Here is an 8,259-nt window from a genome sequence, read left to right as displayed (position 1 = left end):
CCTTCAGACCCTGGGAACCATTGGAAACCCAATGCACTGCATTGGGTTTCGAGTTTCGGCCGACCCCGACCCCGACTTTTTATAGGATCGGCCGATTTCACTCGACCCGACTTTTGAAAAAGTCGCGTTTCGTGAAACCCGACCCGATCCTATAAATGTAAAGGTCGCTCAACCCTAGTCACCATTATTGCGGCTTGAATATTATTATGGTGCTTGAACCCTCTAGGTTCAAGCAACATATTGTAATCCGATTTCTTATATTTATGGTGCTTGAACCCCCTAGGTTCAAGCAACATATTGTAATCCGATTTCTTATATTTATGGTGCTTGAACCCCCTAGGTTCAAGCAACATATTGTAATCCGATTTCTTATATTTTATTCTTCTCCGCGTTTTCCGCAATTAATGCGGCCCAAACCGCTCTGTGCAGAGACCCCGTTCAGGTGGCGTTTCGAAGCCCTCGGTGGGGACAGGTGTGCTATGTATTTTTGGAGTCAATCCGATTTGTAGTTTTTTTAAAAATCGCATTTTAAAAATAAAATTTCCCATAGGAATTAATGGCGACCTTTCCATGACCCCCAACTTGAACTTCCAAAGATGGCAACTATGCAAATGTACGGTGTCCATTTTAGGACATGATCATTTATCAAAGTCAAACATCAGAATAAAGTGACTATGACACCCTCCCGTCTCGTGTGTGAAAAGTAAGTGCACTCCCGGCCCCGTGTGGGCAAAAGTAAGCGCGCCCCCGGCCCCCTGTGTGTGCAAAAGTAAGTGCACCCCTGGCCCCCGTGTGTGCAAAAGTAAGTGCACCCCTGGCTCCCGAGTGTGCAAGAGTAAGTGCACCCCAGGCCCCATGTGTGAAAAAATAAGTGCACCCCCGGCCCCCGTGTGTGCAAAAGTGCACCCCCGGCCCCCGTGTGTGCAAAAGTGCACCCCCGGCCCCCGTGTGTGCAAAAGTAAGTGCCCCTGCCCCGTGTGTAAAAAAGTAAGTGCCCCCCGCCCCGTGTGTGCAAAAGTAAGTGCACCCCTGGCCCCCGAGTGTGCAAAAGTAAGTGCACCCCGGCCCTATGTGGGCAAAAGTAAGTGCACCCCTGCCCCACCGTGTGTGCAGAAGTGCACCGCTGGCCCCCGAGTTTGCAAAAGTAAGTGCACCCCTGCCCCCCGTGTGTGAGCAAGTAAGTGCACCCCGGCTCCCATGTGTGCAAAAGTAAGTGCGCCCCCGGCACCGGGTGTGCAAAAGTAAGTGCGCCCCCGGACCCGGGTGTGCAAAAGTAAGTGCGCCCCCGACCCCGGGTGTGCAAAAGTAAGTGTGCCCCGGGTGTGCAAAAGTAAGTGTGCCCCGGGTGTGCAAAAGTAAGTGGGCCCTGGGTGTGCAAAAGTAAGTGGGCCCTGGGTGTGCAAAAGTAAGTGGGCCCCGGGTGTGCAAAAGTAAGTGCGCCCCGGGTGTGCAAAACTAAGTGCGCTCCAGGTGTGCAAAAGTAAGTGGGCCCCGGGTGTGCAAAAGTAAGTGCACCCCGGGTGTGCAAAAGTAAGTGCGCCCTGGGTGTGCAAAAGTAAGTGCGCCCCCGGCCCAATGTGTGCAAAAGTAAGTGCCCCCCGGCCCTGGGTGTGCAAAAGTAAGTGTGCCCCCGGCCCCGGGTGTGCAAAAGTAAGTGCGCCCCCGGACCCGGGTGTGCAAAAGTAAGTGCGCCCCCGACCCCGGGTGCGCAAAAGTAAGTGCGCCCCGGGTGTGCAAAAGTAAGTGTGCCCCGGGTGTGCAAAAGTAAGTGGGCCCCGGGTGTGCAAAAGTAAGTGGGCCCCGGGTGTGCAAAAGTAAGTGGGCCCCGGGTGTGCAAAAGTAAGTGCGCCCCGGGTGTGCAAAGCTAAGTGCGCCCCGGGTGTGCAAAAGTAAGTGGCCCCAGGTGTGCAAAAGTAAGTGCGCCCCGGGTGTGCAAAAGTAAGTGCGCCCCGGGTGTGCAAAAGTAAGTGCGCCCCCGGCCCCATGTGTGCAAAAGTAAGTGTGCCCCCGGTCCCGGGTGTGCATTAGTAAGTGCGCTCCGGGTGTGCAAAAGTAAGTGCGCCCCTGGTGTGCAAAAGTAAGTGCACCCCGGGTGTGCAAAAGTAAGTGTGCCCCCGGCCCCGGATGTGCAAAAGAAAGTGCGCCCCCGGCCCCGGGTGTGCAACAGAAAGTGCGCCCACGGCCCCGGGTGTGCAAAAGAAAGTGGGCCCCGGGTGTGCAAAAGTAAGTGCGCCCCGGGTGTGCAAAAGTAAGTGCGCCCCGGGTGTGCAAAAGTAAGTGCGCCCCGGGTGTGCAAAAGTAAGTGCGCCCCGGTCCTGTGTGTGAAAAGTAAGTGCCCCCCGGTCCTATGTGTGAAAAGTAAGTGCCCCCCAGTCCTGTGTGTGAAAAGTAAGTGCCCCCCCGGTCCTGTGTGTGAAAAGTAAGTGCCCCCCCAGGATATAAGATTGCTTTCTTAGTTCTGTGTATAAGATTGCTTTCTTAGTCCTGTATATAAGATTGCTTTCTTACTTCTGTATATAAGATTGCTTTCTTACTTCTGTATTTAAGATTGCTTTCTTAGTTCTGTATATAAGATTGCTTTCTTAGTTCTGTACATAAGATTGCTCTCTTAGTTCTGTATATAAGTTTGCTTTCTTAGTTCTGTATATAAGATTGCTTTCTTAGTTCTGTATATAAGATTGCTTTCTTACTTCTGTATATAAGATTGCTCTCTTAGTTCTGTATATAAGATTGCTTTCTTAGTTCTGTATATAAGATTGTTTTCTTAGTCCTGTATATAAGATTGCTTTTTTAGTCCTGTATAGAAGATTGCTTTCTTAGTCCTCTATATAAGATTGCTTTCTTATTTCTGTATATAAAATTTAATTCGTATTTCCATATATAAGATTGCTTTATTAGTTCTGTATATAAGATTGCTTTCTTAGTTCTGTATATAAGATTGCTTTCTTAGTTCTGTATATAAGATTGCTTTCTTAGTTCTGTATATAAGATTGCTTTCTTAGTTCGGTATATAAGATTGCTTTCTAAGTTCTGTATATAAAATTTAATTCGTATTTCCATATATAAGATTGCTTTCTTAGTTTTGTATATAAGATTGCTTTCTTAGTTCTGTATATAAGATTGCTTTCTTAGTTCGGTATATAAGATTGCTTTCTTAGTTCTGTATATAAGATTGCTTTCTTAGTTCTGTATATAAGATTGCTTTCTGAGTTCTGTATATATGATTGCTTTCTTAGTCCTGTATATAAGGCCTCCGGTACGTGTAGTGACAGTTTTCTCACGTACCGGAGACACTGACACACGTAGACCCATAAAAATCAATGCAGATGTCATTGATTTTTTGCGGACCGTGTCTCTGTGTGCCAAACACGGAGACATGTCAGTGTTCGTGGGAGCGCACGTATTACACGGCCCCGTAAAGTCAATGGGTCCGTGTAAAACACGGACCACAAACGGACGGTCTCCGTTTGCAGTCCATGTGGCGTGCAGGAGACAGCGCTACAGAAAGCGCTGTCCCCCCCACTGGTGCTGAAGCCGCCATTCATATCTTCTCTGCAGCAGCGTTTGCTGCAGAGAAAATATGAATAATAGTGTTTAAAATAAAGATCTATGTGTCCGCCGCCCTCCCACCCCCTGTGCGCCCCCTCGCTGTTCAGAAAATACTCACCCGCTCCCACGTTGGCTGTCACTCCTTCCTCTCTGCCCCGCGCCTTCTACTGTATGCGGTCACGTGGGGCCGCTCATTTACAATCATGAATAGTCGGCTCCGCCCCTATGGGAGGTGGAGCCGCCTATTCATGACTGTAAATGATCGGCCCCACGTGACCGCATACAGGAGAAGATGGGGCCAGACCAGGAAGCCGCGACAGCCAACGTGGGAGCGGGTGAGTATTTTCTGAACAGCGGGGGGGTGCACAGGGGGTGGGGGGGCGCACAGGGGGTGGGAGGGCGGAGGACACATAGATCTTTATTTTAAACACTATTATTCATATTTTCTCTGCAGCAAACGCTGCTGCAGGGAACATATGAATCGCGGCTTCAGCACGATGCAGGGTACCACACGCGTGGGTACCATACGCTCCGTGTGGTACCCACTCGCCATACGGGCGGCACACGTGTGCCGCACGTATGGCCTACGTGAGTTCACAGGCACACGGACACGGATAACTCCGGTACCGATTTATTCCGGTACCGGAATTATCTGGATGTGTGAAAGAGGCCTAAGATTGCTTTCTTAGCTCTGGATATAATATTGATTTCTTAGTTCTGTATATAAGATTGCTTTCTTAGTTCTGTATATAAGATTGCTTTCTTAGTTCTGTATATAAGATTGCTTTCTTAGATCTATATATCAGATTGCTTTCTTAGTTCTGTATATAAGATTGCTTTCTGAGTTCTGTACATGAGATTGCTTTCTTAGTCCTGTATATCAGATTGCTTTCTTAGTTCTGTATATCAGATTGCTTTCTTAGTTCTGTATATGAGATTGTTTTCTTAGTTCTGTATATAAGATTGCTTTCTTAGTCCTGTATATAAGATTGCTTTCTTAGTTCTGTACACCGTGTGCAGAATTATTAGGCAAGTTGTATTTTAGAGGATTATTTTTATTATTGATCAACAACTATGTTCTCAATCAACCCAAAAGACTCATAAATATCAAAGCTTAATATTTTTGGAAGTTGGAGTTTTTGTTTTTTTAGATTTGGCTATCTTAGGAGGATATCTGTTTGTGCAGGTAACTATTACTGTGCAGAATTATTAGGCAACTTAATAAAAACCAAATATATTCTCATCTCACTTGTTTATTTTCACCAGGTAAACCAACATAACTGCACAAAATATAAAAATAAACATTTCTGATGTGCAAAAACAAAGCCCCCAAAAATGAGTGTCCAATATACCTTTCTTTATGATGACACTCGGCAGCCTCCATCCATAGATTCTGTCAGTTGTTTGATCTGTTTACGATCAACATTGCGTGCAGCAGCCACCACAACCTCCCAGACACTGTTCCGAGAGGTGTACTGTTTTCTCCCTGTAGATCTCACATTTTATGAGAGACCACAGGTTCTCTATGCAGTTCAGATCAGGTGAACAAGGGGGCCATGTCATTATTTTGTCTTCCTTGAGACCTTTACTGGCCAGCCATGCTGTGGAGTAGTTGGAGCCATGTTATGGAGCATTGTCCTGCATGAAAATCATGTTTTTCTTGAATGATACCGACTTCTTCCTGTTCCACTGCTTGAAGAAATTGTCTTCCAGAAACTGGCAGTAGGCCTGGGAGTTAAGCTTCACTCCATACTCAATTCGAAAAGGTCCCACAAGTTCATCTTTGATGATGCCAGCCCATATCCAGGGCCGGCTTTTGGCACAGGCAGACCAGGTAGACGCCTGGGACCCCCACCTACAAGGGGGCCCCTGCATCTGCAACCCCTGTATGAAGTGCCCAGAGAGTGTTCAGCAGTGAATAATGCTGTGCATTGCTTTGTAGTCTCAGAGCGTCTCTCCCAAACCCCCCTTGAGACCCCCTCAGTGCAGTGATTTACTCACTGTGGTCCCAGAGCTCTGTGCTGTTTGCTGTAGGATCAGGTTTCACAGTCACATACAGCAGCCATCAGCATAGGCTCTGACCACAGTCACTGCTTGTAATCTGACAGGACGACCTCCTGTCACTACTGTCTGGATGACACAAGACAGGAATATTGTCTGCTGAATCAGGGTATTTATTATAAAGAAATAAATGAATTCCCACGTGAAATAATAAGGGTAAACCATACACATATATAGTACAGGTGTGCATAGGACTCAGCGTTTTTGGTGCATTTTTTTTTGCAGCCAAAACCTGCTCTCTTGGCAGTAAAAACACCTCTTTCAAAGCCCCCATTTTTTAGGGTATGTGCAGAGGATCCGGAAATGGCAGCCCTTTGGATAAAGTGGACATGTGCTGCATCCAAAGCGCTGCCATGTTTTGAACACAGGTGATTCCGAGTGTGTTCATTGATCTGGGCAGAATCCCTGCATCCTATACATTACAGGGGTGAGATTTCTCTGGTGGAGACTCGCGTCTACGCCAGATAAATTGACATGCTGGGGTCTGGAGAGACGCGCCCCATGTCCGTCTCTGCGGGTGAGGTGCAGGTGATAGTGCACGCATAGTAGAGATGGAATTTCTTGAAATCCCCTCCACTATACTGTAACATCTGGCCGGTGCACAAGTACACAGCAGCCGACCCGCAGCGTTTACTGACTGTGGGCACACACCGTTAGAGCTTTTGCTGTTTGTTTTTTACAGTATGCATTTTTGTCTACAGTACATGTTTAATAAAGTTAGTTTTATTCACCAAAAATGCAGCGAAAAACAACGTTGCAACATTTGCAGCATTTTTTAAACTTTGTGAAATACTGACCAAATACTGATCATATGAATGTGGTCTTAAAGATACTGTAGACAAAGCAAACATCCTCACTCCAAAAAAAGGCTGAAAAAAGTGAAGAACACCACAAAACAAGCTGAAAAACAGGTGTTTTGAATGCAACATTTTTACTGCTAATAGAAAAGGTTTTGGCTACTGAAAGAAAATGCTGCATGTGAACATAGACATAGCGTTCCAGAGTAAGACTATCTGTGGTGTTACATAGGACTGCAGGTGACATCTAATACATTATCTGTACTCAGAGAGTTATCACTGTATTATCTGTGGTTTTAAAACAAAATTAAGAGGGGGTTGGGGGCAACTCTTTGTCTTGGGGCTTGGGCCCCCAATCTTTTCTGACCCTAGCAACGCCCCTGCATACAGCTAATAGTGGCAGACCTGTTGGCCGATATAAGGCCCCTAAATATGGGGGCTACAGTGTGAGCACTGGCTCCAGGCCCCTCAACCAACTGTATCCACATCCTGCTCATGTAATGTAACCTAAATGTTTGTGTGATTTTACAATGTTTTCATTTGGGGCCCCACTTAAAATTTTTGCCTAGGGCCCCACTTTGTCTAAAACCGGCCCTGCCCATACCAGTACCCCACCTCCACCTTGCTGGCGTCTGAGTCAGAGTGGAGCTCTCTGTCCTTTACTGATCCAGCCTCTGGCCCATCCATCTGGCCCATCAAGAGTTACTCTCATTTCATCAGTCCTTAAAACCTTTGAAAAGTCAGTCTTAAGATATTTCTTGGCCCAGTCTTGATGTTTTATCTTATGTTTCTTGTTCAAAGATGGTCGTGTTTCAGCCTTCTTTACCTTGGCCATGTCCCTGAGTATCACACAACTTGTGCTTTTTTTTTACTCCAGCAACATTGCAGCTCTGAAATATGGAAAAAGTGTGGCAAATGGCATCTTGGCAGCTTCACGCTTGATTTTCCTCAATTCACGGGCAGTTATTTTGCGCCTTTTTTGCATGCTTCTTGCGACCCTGTTGGCTATTTGCTATGAAAATAGTTCTGTATATCAGATTGCTTTCTTAGTTCTGTATATGAGATTGCTTTCTTAGTCCTGTGTATAAGATTGCTTTCTTAGTTCTGTATATAAGATTGCTCTCTTAGTTCTGTATATAAGATTGCTTTCTTAGTTCTGTATATAAGATTGCTTTCTTAGTTCTGTATATGAGATTGCTTTCTTAGTTCTGTATATAAGATTGCTTTCTTAGTTCTGTATATAAGATTACTTTCTTAGTTCTGTATATAAGATTGCTTTCTTAGTCCTGTATATAAGATTGCTTTCTTAGTTCTGTATATAAGATTGCTCTCTTAGTCCTGTATATAAGATTGCTTTCTAAGTTCTGTATATAAGATTGCTTTCTTAGTTCTGTATATGAGATTGCTTTCTTAGTCCTGTATATAAGATTGCTTTCTTAGTCCTGTATATGAGATTGCTTTCTTAGTTCTGTATATAAGATTGCTTTCTTAGTTCTGTATATGAGATTGCTTTCTTAGTCCTGTATATGAGATTGCTTTCTTAGTCCTGTGTATAAGATTGCTCTCTTAGTCCTGTATATAAGATTGCTTTCTTAGTTCTGTATATAATATTGCTCACTTAGTCCTGTATATAAGATTGCTTTCTTAGTTCTGTATATGAGATTGCTTTCTTAGTCCTGTATATAAGATTGCTTTCTTAGTCCTGTGTATAAGATTGTTCTCTTAGTCCTGTATATAAGATTGCTCTCTTAGTCCTGTATATAAGATTGCTTTCTTAGTTCTGTATATAAGATTGCTTTCTTAGTTATGTATATAAGATTGCTTTCTTAGTTCTATATATAAGATTGCTTTC

Source organism: Ranitomeya variabilis, chromosome 4 (assembly GCF_051348905.1).
Source record: "Ranitomeya variabilis isolate aRanVar5 chromosome 4, aRanVar5.hap1, whole genome shotgun sequence".
NCBI lineage: Eukaryota > Metazoa > Chordata > Amphibia > Anura > Dendrobatidae > Ranitomeya > Ranitomeya variabilis.
This window is presented reverse-complemented; position numbering follows the sequence as displayed.